This window comes from Denticeps clupeoides, chromosome 12 (assembly GCF_900700375.1).
Source record: "Denticeps clupeoides chromosome 12, fDenClu1.1, whole genome shotgun sequence".
NCBI lineage: Eukaryota > Metazoa > Chordata > Actinopteri > Clupeiformes > Denticipitidae > Denticeps > Denticeps clupeoides.
In genome coordinates, this window is record NC_041718.1 from 20,921,976 (window position 1) to 20,937,286 (window position 15,311).

General features: G+C 50.1%; 1 protein-coding gene across 5 annotated transcripts in view; it reads left to right on the plus strand.

Moving 5' to 3' along the window:
* The window catches only part of slc12a5a (solute carrier family 12 member 5a), a 97,869-nt gene that overhangs the window by 35,086 nt on the left and 47,472 nt on the right, over nucleotides 1–15,311 (plus strand). Inside the window, exon 1 of one of the 5 annotated variants that reach the window (XM_028998922.1) lies at nucleotides 2,385–2,470. The exons of the other annotated variants lie outside the window; for them this stretch is intronic. The gene's annotated coding sequence lies outside the window, so the exon portion shown is untranslated. Of the gene's footprint in view, nucleotides 1–2,384; nucleotides 2,471–15,311 lie in introns of those variants that run through there. 5 annotated transcript variants of the gene reach the window in all.

Genomic DNA, 15,311 nt, shown 5'->3' on the forward strand with positions numbered 1-15,311 from the left:
CCCGTCACTTCCCTCCCAGAGTCAGATTCTCCCTCCGATCAATGGCCTCCTATCAAAATGTGCTTCAGCTCTAATATTTGCATTCGTCTGTCTGGAGTCGTCCCGTGCGGCCCGGGCTGTGATGATTTAAGGCACCGATGGCGCCGGTGTTGGCAGTGGTGGGGCAGTGGTGGCCTAGCGGTTAAGGAAGCGGCCCCGTAATCAGAAGGTTGCCGGTTCGAATCCCGATCCGCCAAGGTGCCACTGAGCAAAGCACCGTCCCCACACACTGCTCCCCGGGCGCCTGTCATGGCCGCCCACTGCTCACTCAGGGTGATGGGTTAAATACAGAGGACAAATTTCACTGTGTGCACAGTGTGCTGCGCTGCTGTGTACCACACGTGACGATCACTTCACTTTACTTTTTTGTGACGTCCAGCGGGTATTTTTGCGGTGGAGCCTGTTTAAGGAACCGTGGAAGAACTCTGGGTCATTTCTTCCTCGGCACCTCAGCTGAAAGGCGCCAATTAGAGGCGTGAAAAGGAAGACCCCGTGGGTGACAGGTGTGGGGATCAGGCGGGTCCCTCTGGCCACGACTCTCACGCCGCAGGGACGCTTCAGTCCAGCCGAAAGAGGGAGCCGCTTTGTCCTCTGCTCGTCCGAGATAATGCCATCAGCTCGCGGGGCATCGTCCATCTCCGTCCATCCCTCGCGGGGAAGAACTCGGAGGCCGCCGGTCCTTCACCTGATTACCGGGAGATTGTTTTTATTGACCACGCGCGAGATGTTAGAGGCGACTGTACGGGCGCGCTGGTCCGTTTGATCCACATTGACGGACCCCGGCTTATTCCGCCCGTGTACGCTTGTGATCGTTTAAATGGCGGCGTAATTGATTTCAACCGTACTGCGATCCTAATGAACGGGACTGACATCGTTTGAAAGGCTCCTCGGAGACGTTGTATCATTTAATGTCATTCCGCGGCCTGATAATTGGGACGATTGGCGTCTGCGCGGTGGCTAATTGAAGGCCAAGTTACATTCGCGGCCCGGCCCGGCACCGCGGCGACGGTGGCGGGGTCACGCCGTTATTCGGATAATTACGCCAGCATTAAGCAGGCTTCTCTCTCTGGTCAGGTGCAAAGCTGCGATTGGAGAATGCCTGCACCGCGGGGGCGTGGCCGCCGCGCTGTTTTTGCCTGCCTGTTGCCATAGCAACGTGACTCCGCATTCCTTCTCACCTGCTGTTTTTGTCGTCTGCCTTTGGCCTCCTGCTGCCAGTCTTCCCGCCTCCTTGGCTCCCCTTGCCGTCCTTTTGTCACCTTCGGGTCCCCCGTTTGGAGGAGGGCCCCGGGTCCGTCTCCTCGCAGACCGGCGCATGGTGTCCCTCCTAACCTGTCCTGAAATGCTGAACCGCGTCCCTCGCTTGAACTCACAGCTTCCAGAGGTGTGCGTGTGTGTGTACGTGTGTGTGTGTGTGTGTACGCGTGTGTGTGTGTGTGTGTCACCACGGGCAGAGATGTGACCTTTTTTTTTTTCTGTTCCACTGAGTGTGTGCGTGTGCTTATGAGGGCATAAGAAGAGGAGGAACAAAGCGCTGGATGGCACAAACAAACTGATTCACACCGCCAATTAACTCCGGTTTATTGTCAGGATGCATATACACACACACACACACACACACACACACACGAGGCGGTTATCTTGCTTCTTCAGTTTCCAGAACGCGGTTTCTAGGTTGGTGAGGGGCTTCGAAGGGGCCGAGATGATCGGCAAGCGAGCCGCGGATCAAAAAAATATTCATAATAATACGGAAGCATTGGAACCTCCGTCATTAATATTGCCGCAGTAACGATTTGTGAGCTCCCAGTCACGCTGAAAAATGTGTTTGTTCTTCCCACATTAATCTGTTTGTTCGGAATCCCTCCGAGGACGATGCACAACTGTCTCCTCTTTTATTGCACGTGTATTTTAATAATCCTGCTGATCAGTCTTACAAACAACATCTGCACGAGCATCACGCTGCTCGTTTTTGCATATTCATTTCAATGCAGCGTTGTTGTCGTTGTTTTATTATACGTAATATATATGTGATTAGCAGCGCAGGAATACGGCGCGGCGCCGTTGCAGTTCAGCCCCATTGATTTCGAAATCCATTTGCAATCCATTAAAATAATTGATCGTAATTCAATTAAGCACATCTGACTCCGTCGCCTAAATCCAGGACCGGAACGTCGTATTCCGGAACGGAAGCGGGAACGGCGGGCCGGTCAGCGCTGATTTACAGCAGGTACGGCGGCGCAGCGCGACTGCGGCTCATGCCTCGTCCGCACGTGTGCGTGTGCAGCCGGAACCCATCCAGAATGGCGAGTGTGTGTGTGTGTGTGTGTGTGTGTGTGTACAGCTGCTGCTATTCCTGCCTCTGGAGGAGGACAGTTTTCATACATGCTCATTAGACGCCACCTGGGTCCATGGGATCGGTTTTGAGCAGAAGGTGTGTAGACATTGTTTGTGCGTGTGTGTGTGTGTGTATTGTGTGTTTTTAAGCAACATTCGACGTCTATTTTTCGGAACTCTTTGTGCTTTAATGGAACAGTTTAGGAGAAGATTTGTTCCTCGTCGGAGGGATTAGAACGGCAGATTAGCGGTCTGCACCGCGCTCCGGCGAGTGGGAACCGAAGCCGTGGGCTCCGCGGCGGCGCCCTGCCAACTCCCCGCTACGCCAGGCAGCGTCACTCGCCTAAATAGGTCAGGCAACGAGCATGGCGGCCCCGCACTGCTTCTGCACGGCTTCTGTGGGGTGTGGGCGCACGAGGCGCCTGGGTCCCGGGCCGAGAGAGCGAGGAGGTGGAGCGCTGGAGCCGTGCTCGGGTTCTACCGCAAACGCTCCTACAACGAACATGTTCCGTCGGCGTGGAACGTTTCGTGTTTTAATAGAACATGCAGTGAGTGTGAGAACGACGAGTAAACTGAATGTCTTTTCCCCTGCTGTCACGGGTGGGCTGGACATGGCGGTGAAGGAGGACGCATTCGCACGATCACAGGACAGGGGTTTAATATAAAATACACGAGACAGGGGAACATCTACACTTCACAATTACCCGACGGCGAACAGACACGAACAGGATAGTTTTATACAATTATATAAATAGACAGCAGGTAAACATGATCAGGGAACATTACACAGTACGAACATGAAACTCCGGTCCGGACTCCGGATCCGGAGTCACCCCTGCCGGTCTGGATCATGACAGTACTCCCCCCTCAAAGGCACTACCACCTGGGAGTGCCCACAAAACGGTCCATGAAAGGGAGGAGACGTCCATAAGGACAAGTGGCGGCTGTCCTGCACCGGCGGCGTCAGGCCCGGGCCAAAGCACGGCTCGTCCGTGGGGGACCGGCGTCCTGTCCGCCGTCCGCAGGCACCGTCACTCCGGTCAGTCTCCGGCACGCCCCGCTGGGAAGTTCGCCGCCTTCCTCGTCTCGGTTAACGCCAGGAGCACCTGAACTGTGCGACCGGTCTCCTCGACCCCACGGTAGCTTTCGTAGGCCGCCGAGAGTCTGTCACGCTTGGGGAACTGATTAAAAACATGACATGGATCATGGCGGGGAACTGCCGATTACCGGAGGTGCGTCGCTGGAATCCGGACGAGACGGCGGCAGCGGAGGACGTCCATACATGGATCGTGGATCTGTGTGGCAGACGTCCTCCCGACCGACCACGGCTCCCTGGATCTCTAGATCGGCTGCGTCCACGTGGTCGGGTCATTCTGTCACGGGTGGGCTGGACATGGCGGTGAAGGAGGACGCATTCGCACGATCACAGGACAGGGGTTTAATACGAACTACACGAGACAAGGGAACATTACACGCACAATGACCCGACAGCGAACAGACACGAACAGGATAGTTTTATACAATTATATAAATATATACCAGGTAAACACGATCAGGGAACATTACATAAGACGAACATGAAACTCCGGTCCGGACCCCGGATCCGGAGTAACCCCTGCCGGTCCGGATCATGACACCTGCATGAAAGATGCGTCACGACGGCGTCACATTCGCCACACATCGATTTCGAATCTCAAATATAAAAGATCTTTTTCAGAGCAGTCAGAAAACTCCTTCCATCTGCTTACTACAGGCAAAGTTCGGCCTTTCCTGATTAAAATGCTCCTAAAGATATAATTTGGCTGCGGTTTAGAGAATCGTAGATTCGAGTGGGACCAGGTTGACATCGTAGACATCGTCTTATGCTGAAAGGTAAAACTGAGTCTAGAAGAATAACATTTCCAAAAACTCGAATATTTATTCTATACACATCCTAGACACAGCTGTTCCTTAAAAATGTTCTCATGGGCGATTGGTTCACGTTGGAGAACCCTGACAGATGAATTTACCGATTCTGCTGCTGGTGAACGGCCTCCAGCATCAGCAGATCTAGCCTCCTCCTGAACATGCCAGTGTCACAAAATCCTTTATAAACGGACATGGAAACTCTTTATCCTACTACACGCCGCTAATATTAGGGGTGTTGAAATGAATCATATAGATAAATCGTATAGCATGGATGATTCTGCATCGATGCAGTGCAAAACAGAATCCGTGATGCTTCGTGTTGCATCTGCGTTCGATTGGCGTTTGCTTGACGCCGTTTTTTCTGGATTTTGCATGCAGCGTTTATTTGACGCCGTCCAAACGCACAGTGCCAGAAAAACGCCGGGTTCTGTCAGGATTTGCTCCAGGGGAGGTTGCCAGCTGGAGTCAGTCTGGACTGCTTTTAAAAAGCCTTGGACTCCGCCCCTCTGGAGCGACGACATTCAAGTGGACTCAGTTGCGTGAACTTGTGTGTGATTTTGTACCTGGCAACCTTTTGAGTTCTGGCAACGGGCTCGTTTATGTTGTTCCCCGTTTTTTTGTTTCACTGATTTAGGCCATCGCGCCTTGTTTATTTGTGTTTATTAATAAATCCTTGTCCCCAGTATGTCCCGCCCCTGCGCTTCGTTCTCCCCGTCAGCTCGCCGCCGTGACAGGTTCAGACGTCCATGTGGACGAGGCCTCGACTCCCTGATGTGAAGCAGAAAATGTAGAAACTTTAATGGGATGCATTGATAATCGTAATCGAATGGTATTGTGAGGCCAGCGACGGACGCATGACCATTTTGGGCAGGTGTCTGGCGACTCGGGCCTCTCTGCCGCCTCCACGCTCCTCCTCTCGCGGCAGCCGGCTGGAGGCCAGAGCGGGCGAAATTGAAGACCTCCTTACCCTAATAGTACCTGTGGCCGCGTTAGTGGCCGCGTTAGAGGCCGCGTTAGAGGCCGCGTTAGTGGCCGCGTTAGTGGCGCTAATGACATGTCCGCGCCGCTCCCGCCGTTTCCCGGTCATCTGCCCGCCTGATCCGCCGCCGTGTCCGCGTTTAGGGGGGAAGCGGCACTGGCGCTACGGAGGCTACTGAGGCGGTCTGCTGTGGGTAAACACTGTTGTGGCTGAGTGGCGGTAATGCTGGCACGCCGAAATGGCTGGCTGGCTGGCTGGCGAAGGAAGCATCTCGCCATCTGCCTCCCGTGTAGAGACGCCTCCTTATTGGCTCCCTGTTGGATCGGTGGCCTCCCATTGGTCGAGCAGCGGAGAGCAGGTGGCGCTGGGAGGAAGAGGTTAAAGTGAATGTGTGTGTGCACGTTAGCAGCTCTTTAGAGTCTTCAGTGGTGCCCAGTGGCCCGTCGGGGCGCGGTGGTTCCGGTCGGGTTCTACGGGCACGGTCCCTGTAACGTGCTGTGATTATTTCATTATACTATATGTTATATTCCCTCATCAGCCATTATAATATTGATGTATTAATATGCAGGGTGGTAGTGGCCTAGCGGGTAAGACACTCGCTTCTGAACCAGAAGAGCACAAAGTCCCAGGTTCAAACCCCACTTACTACCATCGTGTCCCCGAGCAAGACACTTAACCCTGAGTGTCTCCAGGGCGGGGCTGTCCCTGTCACTACTGACTGTAAGGTGCTCTGGATAAGGGCGTCTGGTAAATGCCAGGAATAGAGAGTGCATTTTTCCGAACTGGACGCGGATCAACTTAAAACGTTTTTCTGTTTCTGGAGGTAAAACTCGCTCGGTCTGACTTTGCTCCTGCCAGGGAGTTAAAATGGTCTTTTCCCACCCACAGAACAGGTCATAACGTTAGCAGACATCAGGAGACGCTTTTACAGAGACATCTGTACAGCTCTCTTTGAAGATGGGTCAAAGTGACCGACAAAATCATCTTTGTACAAGGTCTTTACGTGAAATATGATTTTTTTTTTAATATATACGCAAAAAAAACAAAACCTTCAGTGAGTAAAAGTAAAAAACAAGTGAGGGAGCCATGATTTTGGGTCAAATTGACCCCCAGCAGCATAATAGTACCTACTTAATGAGTGGGATGTATTTTAAGGTCCAGAACATGTGCGCATAGGAACTGATGAGAACATGTCAGGAAGGGACCCTACAGATGTCTCCATGTCCAATAGACAGAAGGCCGTTCTGAAGGTGAACACCCCGCACCAGCGATCACCAGCAACCCCGACACGGCCGGGGGGGGAATAATCCCAATAATTAAAGCGTAAACGAGCAGCCGGTAGGCAACAAGCATGACGAGTGAGTAACATGCTGTGTGTGTGTGTGTGTGTGTGTGTGTGTGTGTGTGTGTGTGTGTGTGTGTGTCGGACATCTCTCCTACATACCGCTGGAGACGCCACCAAGCAGCCCAGGGCTCTGCTCTAACGTCTTCATTTTAACATCAATGCTTTTAATTAAGTGTTTTTTTTTTAACCCACACTGTCACACACACACACACACACACACACACACCTCATGCTCGTGTCCATGCATGCATTTTCTCTGCCTCGTGGTTCCTTTTCGTGGATGTGGGGAAGCGCATCATCCATGAACTTGTTGAAATTGGAGGGTCTCCGGGCCGCGCATCGCAGGAGCTTGTAAAGCTCGAGGAGAGGAGTGCGTGGCGGGCCGAGATAGGCACGCCGCACTGCATTACGGTCCCATTCTGGCCGAGCCTGGTCCAGCGGTTCTGACAGTCGCCGTTTACAGGTCGCCCTTTTGGTTTATTTGGCACGTGGAGAGGTTTTCATCAGCTTATGCATTTAATCACAGCCGTTATTAAAATCAGATGCAGCCAAACAACTTTATTTATGAAGCACTTTCACATTCAGTCCTAGGAACCAATGTGCTGTATAGACAACTGAAAGAGAGAGAAAAACATGTCAAATAAAATAAAACAAGATGAAAAAAAACACTAAATAAAACAAATATCACATAAAAGATTTTTAAAGTCAACATCTAACAATGTGTCAAAAGCCAAAGAGAAGAGGTGGCTTTTTCAAACGTGACTTAGGACGTCTGTCTAGCGTTCTGATTAATAATGACGTTTTCTTGTTGATGTTCTTTATTCATTTCATTTGCCAGAATAAATAATATTCCGTTCAATCATCTGGTAATGTTACTCGCTCCCCAGCCGAATACCCCTCTCTTTGAGGGGCGCCCGGACGGTTTTTAGAGTTGTCTGGGTCTTGAGATGATTGGGCTTTTTAACACAAAAAAGGCATTTACGGTATTTTATTGTGAAAAAAACCCCAACGTGTTTTACGGCACTATTTTAGAAAACCCCTACATTCAGCCCATCCCCCCCAAGCCCCTCCTCGTCTTCCAACCATACGATGACGTGTAGATCATCTTTATCAGGCAGGAACTCTCCGCCTTTTGCTCCCGTGAACACGAATCTCCGTCTTTGCCTCCCTGTAAGACTTGTTGTTGAGACGGAGACTGTTCGTTGGAGACGTGCACTGCGGGGTACACACACACAGTGGGGTCTCAACACACACACTCACACACACAGTACAGCAGCAGAGCTACACATGCAGCCCTACGATAGATCAATTATTTAGACATCAGTGTCTCAGCGCCGTGGTTGTCTCGCACGGACGCGTACGCGCTTGGGGACTCGGCTGACAGTTCTACTGCTGGAAAGCCGTCCACAAAACGAGAACCTTTACAGAAATGCTCCTCACCTGAGCTCTTCTTGGACAAACATAACGTCTAGCCGGTTCTGCCGAGGGAAATGAGACGTTTTATTAGATGAAGTGAAGGGATTGTCACTTCACACAGCACACGGTGCACACAGTGAAACGTGTCCTCTGCATTTAACCATCACCCTTGGTGAGCAGTGGGCAGCCATGACAGGCGCCCGGGGAGCAGTGTGTGGGGACGTCGGGTCATTGTCTGGTGATGTTTCCCCTGTCCTGTGTACCATGTATTAAACCCCTGTCTCGTGATGTCGTGCGTATGCGTCTGTTAAAAAATCCTGGACAGACCCCTGATAGTGAAGTGAACTGATTGTCATTGTGACACACAGCAGCACAGCACAAGGTGCACACGGTGAAATTTGTCCTCTGCATTTAACCATCACCCTGAGTGAGCAGTGGGCGGCCATGACAGGCGCCCGGGGAGCAGTGTGTGGGGACGGTGCTTTGCTCGGTGGCAAAACCTTCTGATTATGGGGCCACTTCCTTAGCTGCTGGGCCACCGCCGCCCCTTTTTTAAATTTGTTTGTGTGTTTGATCTCGGGTTGTGTGTGTTGTGCGGGTCTTGTGGTTTATTTTGGGATCTTTCGCACGATTTGCACGTACTCGTCTTGGTCAGAGCTGGAGTGAAACGTGAGGCTGTGCCTGGGACGGCGGGGAGAACTCGTCTTTTATCTCGTCTTTGTGCGCGCGCCCCTGGCAGCTTTGTAATGCGAGAGGGCTCCCGAGCGGGCCTGCGACTCCAGGACCAGATGTTGAGGGTGAGATAAGGACCATGTGTGACCATCTGAAGTCCCGAGTGAAGCAGGCTGTTTACCCACCTCTCAGAGAGACGGATTACAGGCTGTGTGCTCAGGATTTTGGGACTGGCGCCCTTGACCTCTGTTAGCAACGATTCCTGATGATTGTTTCCAGATATTTTCTTGTTTGGAAGGAGATTTGTGTCCGTACACGTGTCTCCTCAGGCTCTTTATCAAATTGTTCATGGCTGGCTGGTGTCACTCAAAAGGCCAAAATACAACGTAAGTACAATTTAGAGAGATTTCTGATCATTAGTCTCAAGGTTGAGGTTCTCATCCCAGGTCCATTTCCAGGAACCTTCATGAATTAAACTTATTTAAATAACAGAAACCGGGAGGAGGAGGAAAAGAGGGCGGAGCGTGAAGAATGTCACCATCGTCCCTCATCTAGGTGACCCAGGAGCTCCCCAACAGGCGGCTTGTCTCCAAAGCCAGGCCACGGTACAATGATTTCTGGGTAAATTAGGTCATGAAATGAAATTGCGGTGCAGGCAACGGTCAGGTGGCGATGTCGCGTTTCACGTTAAGTTGTTAAGTGATAACTAACCCGCATGGTCAGCAGTGACCCCTCCGAAAACCGATGACGAGTTGGTTTACTGGTCAGCGGGCTTATCCCTGACCGTCACCATGGCAACACGGGTCTTAGGCCTGAGTGCGTTGGGTTTTGCGGTCCCCGCCGCAGTCTCTCCGATTTCTGGGTTTTGAGCGAAGGTGCTGCTCTCCTGTTTACTGTCAGGTTGCTCCACGTGATTCTTAATTAAAAAATAATCGGTAATCGAGTGTGTTGTGAACGTTTCGTTCTTAACGTTCTTCACTCTCCCATCATAATCGCTTATTTACTTCTGATAGAGGAATCCAAATCATAACCAACGTTCACACTAGTAGTACGTTCTAATTGTAAAATATTATTTACACGTGGTGCTAGTAGCCTAGCTGGTAACACACTCGTCTATGAACCAGAAGACCCAGGTTCAAACCCCACTTACTACCATGGTGTCCCTGAGCAGGACACTTAACCCTGAGTGTCTCCAGGGGGGGACTGTCCCTGTAACTACTGACTGTAAGTCGCTCTGGATAAGGGCGTCTGGTAAATGCCGTAAATGTAAATGTGGAGGGTACCAGGCCCAGCATGGCACGGCTGGTGAAGGTGACGGGGACAGTGACGGCCACATCCTGGCACTTGTCCTCCTCTCCCGGGGCGTTATCCACCGACAACGCGCCTCTTCGCGGGCGGTTTGCGGCAGGGCAAGGCAGGTCGCCCTGTAGCCTTCTCCCGGTGACGAAGGGCTCAACGTGGCCACTTTCTCCCCAGCCCCGCCCCTCCATCCCAGCCAATTACACTGCAGAAAATCACGGCAGACTGACGATACCCAGAATGCATCCTGCAGGACCGTTATATCCTCTTTCTGTCTGACACACTCATTTTGCCACCATTTAATCGATTAAAGTGAAGTGACAGTGATTGTCAGTGTGAAACACAACTAAATGCGTTTAACCCATGACCCTCGGTGAGCAGTGGGCACCATGACAGGCGCCTGGGGAGCAGCGTGTGGGGTCATCAAGGGGACCTTGGTTGCACCTTGGCGGGTCGGGATTCGAACCGGCAACCTTCCGATTATGAGATTTGTGCATCTTGCAGCATTACACGTGCATTTCTGACCTCACCTCACACAGGTCGGAGATTTCAGGCCGTCCCACCGAGTTCAGATGTGAAGTTCTGAAGTCGCTGAGTTGTTGTGAAACGTACGCTTTGCCCGTACAGAGGCAGAAAATGGCAGCTTTTAAAAAAGCTTAATGGAGCGGACTCTCTAGGGCTTAACGTAGTGCGCGCACACGCACACACACGCTGGGTAGATAAAGACCCACGTACGCTTACATAGCAGCATGCACCCTGCATCCAGCGCAACAAGACGTACATAGTTGTGGACACACTCATACACACAGGCTCGCAGATGGCTCAGACGTACGTTCAACGTGACGATTCGTTCCACAACGGGATTAGTTTCCTGCAAAAGCGGAATCACTTACAAATGAAAATAAATGGAGAAAAAAAAACGATGATGATTTGCAGTAAATATGAGTGACCCCTGTTTATGACCCCTGTACCTCACATCAGTAGGTAGAGCGCGCGTGTGCAGTGACGAAGGGACATTACTGACTGTACCGATATACTGTACATTTACATTTACAGCATTTATCAGACACCCTTATCCAGAGCGACTTACAGTCAGTAGTTACAGGGACAGTCTCCCTGGAGCAACTTAGGGTTAAGTGTCTTGCTCAGGGACACAATGGTAGTAAGTGGGACTTGAACCCGGGTCTTCTGCTTCATAGGCGAGTGTGTTACCCCTAGGCTACTACCAACCTATTTAGATCAGTGGGATGACGGATTCCTGTCCAGCCGCTCGGCGGGTTGTCCGGACCGATAGGGACGAGATCGAGACGTCTCCGTGTGCAGGTCCTCAAATTGGCCTCCAGATTTGTGCCGTGTGTAAATTGTCCACTTTCATCATCAAGTCACCAGGACATAAATGGCGGACTGGTCTGGATTCATTCATTTGGACTGCAGTGTCCTTGTTTCGACCGACAGGAGGGACGCGTCTGAAACCCTCGGATGTGAAATAAATGTCCTGATTGGTCTCGAAATTCATCACAGGACTGTTGTAAAAACGTCTTTTTAAAGCAGAATGAGATCAAATGTTATTTTATGCTGCATTGAAACGTTCTGTGATAGTTGAACGCGGACAGGGCATCTGCGCCGGCATGATTATGGTTTTATATATCATTTCGTTTGTTAATTATGCGTAAAATTGTTTATAATTTGTAGTGTTGTGGGGGCGCCTGGGGGAAGGATGTTCTAATGGACGGGTCGCCTCTCGTCGTCCGGCTCTCTCTTTTTGTCCTTTTCTTCATTCCCCCCCCTCCCTCCGGTCCGATTTCACACCTCCCCTTTCATCTCGCTCCTCGGTATATTCTCCTCCTGCTATCTGAAGGCTTTTCCGACTCTCTCGCCCTCGCGCCGGAGACACGGTGGACTTCAGCTGTCACCGCGATGAATCTCGCTCCCGAGAGGCGGCCGCTTGTGCTTTTCTGAGACGTCCAGACCGGACCAGCAGATATAACCCACTTCATCTGTGCTTCCTGCAGTGGGTCGCCTCTCTTCTACTGCTCACTATATTATAATGTGTGTATGTGTGTGTGTGTGTTTGGGCATGAGCACTAGAGCTGAGATTACGAACATTCATATCACCCTCAGTGTTCATTTGTAGGGTGGTGGTAACACACTTACTACTATGGTGTCCCTGAGCAAGACACTTAACCCTGAGTGTCTCCAGGGGGGACTGTCCCTGTCACTACTGGTTGTAAGGGCCTCTATCTAGAGCGCCTTGCAACGTTCTTGCAGCAAAGTAAGTTCTGGTTCCTGAGTCTATAAGAGATGGTTACTGGGAAGGTTTCAGACACATGATGGCAGTTCGGTTAAAGAGGAAGAGAAGGTGCAAGGTTTGGATTAGGGCTGCATGATTTGGGGAAAAAGACATATTGCAATTATTGAGATCAATATTGCGATATGCGATTGCGATATGATAAAGGACACTTGCTTGTATATCAATGAAAATTCGCATACAAATGACTAATAGCGAAATGTTTAATTTCAAAGTGAAACATACAAACTACTTATAACAACCTGAAATGCCCAGTGCTTTCATACAATATTCTACAAAATTAAATAAATCACAAAAAACTCTTTACATTACTGTCGAACGACAAACCCTGGTAAGGCTAAACAACTGTTTTGATTATATTTGGATATTATAAAATCCCGTATTGTAGTTCTTACGTTTAACCAAAACCTTGTTTGGAGGCTGACTTGAACTCAGGGATGCATAGCTTTGCTAGCTTAACTAAGGATAAGATTTGTAAACTGAGGTGAATTTCTTTAAGAAACCTTCAAAGTTTGAGAAAAGTTAACTAAACAGCTAAGAACAGTCTAAATAGTTAATGCCTACGTTTAGCCAAAACGTTGTTTGGAGGCTGACTTGATCACAGGAATGCATAGCTTCACTAGCTTAGCCTAGCTTAGCTAAGGTTAAGACTTATAAAACGGGATTTTATAATGGCCAAATATATTCAAAACAATTGTCCAGCCTTACCTATGAAATGTAATCACCCAGCACCCGGTGAAATGGCGCCTTTGATGTTTGAATTTTTTCGAGGGCTTGTTTTAAGAAAAATCCTCGAACACAGTGGTAGTTACGCATTTATAACACGTTTACTACATCGTTATTTAACCACAATGATATGAATATAAACATGTGCGCTATCAGACCTCTTTCTTGTATTCTGAATAATTTAGGTGAGAAACATTGCCACCACCCATCCAGCCTCGCCGCGTTTCTCTGGCTTCTCCGTGCCTCCTGCAGCTCGTGCTCAGATGTAGGATGTGTGTGTGTGTGTGTGTGTGTTGTGTAGGAGGCACACTCGCCTCGCGTCCTCTCTGCTCAGATCCCTGCAGTGATGAGCAGAATCACAGCACCTACACGTTCTCTGCTTCGCCCACCTCACCTGTTGACCTTTCACCCCCATCTGCAGTACTACAGATGTTCAGGTCGTCATTTCCCCGTCGGTGTTTACTAAGTCCCGAGCAGCGTGGCTGCGCGAATCTCCAGGAATCTCCCGCCAGCTGCGTCCCGGCGTGTCGGAGCGACTGCAAATGGAGGCGAGTGGCGTCGGGGGCCACTATTTATTTATTGGATTTCCACAAATAATCTGCTGTCAGACACGCCCGTCGCCGCCAGGGCCGGAGAAATGAGAGCTGACACGGGGCCGGGCTCCCGGCGAGGAAATTACCCAGCATTCCCATTCATCATGAGCCGTCTGTGGCGCAGGTTAGCACGCCGAGCGAGAGAGAGACAGACAGACAGACAGAGAGAGAGAGAGAGAGAGTCAGATTCTCTCTCTCACTCTCTCTCTCTAATAAGCAGCTCCGGCATCTGTGCGCATCAAATGCGCCTCTGAGAAGTGAGGAGTCTGGAGAAGGACAGTGACCCCTGTATCCATCTATAAAATATCATTCCCCTGACCTCTTAATTATTCCTGCGGGACAGAGACAATGAAATATCTGGAGGTGGCGTTTAGTGTCCTTGAAGCTGCCTGGCCAACGGCCTTCTTAAGAAAAGAGCCTTTTTATTTATTTCATTCGATTTTTTTAACCATCTTAGGAGTGCATATTTAGTTTAATTGATTTGCCGAATTCATATTCTTTCATTTCAATGTTTTGCATTGCTATTTTTCACTGATCATATTCACCATTTCCTACAGATTAAACTCAAACTAAACCCATAATATAATACATGTGTTATTTTATTATTACATACGTTTTTTTACTCCTTTACTCCTACTCTGTATCTCCCAGCAATTCTACAGACCCCACAAACTTTATTATGAACGATTTGCAAGGATCCCCGTGATCTGTAACTGCAGCCTGACTGGAGGTGTGTGGGCAGCTGCAGGTGCGAACACAGTCATGATGTGTGTGGTGTGGCGAGAGTGAAACATCTCCGCGTCTCTGCTGTAATAACTAGTGACGAGTTCATGACGAGCATTCGCTGGCCCCGAGCGGCCACTGCTGTGACATTCTTCGCCATGCAGAGAGACGACGATTCCCCGCCGGCCTCCAGCCAGTCAGACGTAAGGAGGAGCAACCGAGGCGGCGCAGTCAGGTCCTGAGTGTCACTGCGTGTGATGCAATCCGAACAGTGGGGGGCTGGCAGAGACTCACCATGGCACCACCATCCCGGACAACATAGGCACATTTGTGTGTATGCGTGCATACGTGTGTGTACATGTGTAAATGTGTTTTTGCATACGAGTGTGTGTGTGCATGCATGTGTATGAGTTTTTGCATGCGTGTGTATGAATGATTGTGTGTGTTTGTGCATGCATGTGTTTGTGTATGAGTTTTTGCATGCTTGTGTATGAATGATTGTGTGTGTTTGTGTGTGCATGTGTTTGTGTAGGAGTTTTTGCATGCGTGTGTATGAATGTGTGTTTGTGCATGCATGTGGTTTTGTATGTGTTTTTGCAGGCGTGTATGAATATTCGTGTGTTTGTGTGTGCGTGCATGTGTTTGTGTAGGAGTTTTTGCAAGCATGTGTATGAATGTGTGTGTGTGTTCATGCATGCATGTGTTTTTGTATGTGTTTTTGCATGCCTGTATGAATGATTGTGTGTGCATGCATGTGTTTGTGCAGGAGTTTTTGCATGCGTGTGTATGAATGTGTGTGTAATCTCTTGGTAGCCAGTCCAGCCCTGGCTTCTCTACACCCCGCCACTGTGCTTCTAAAAATAGCCTCCAAACAAGCCAAGACGTGACCCCGGGCGGAGCAGAGCGGAGCGGCCGTTTCAGGCAGCCGCAGGCAGCACAGATCAGTGTGTGCAAGCAGGAGGTCACCGC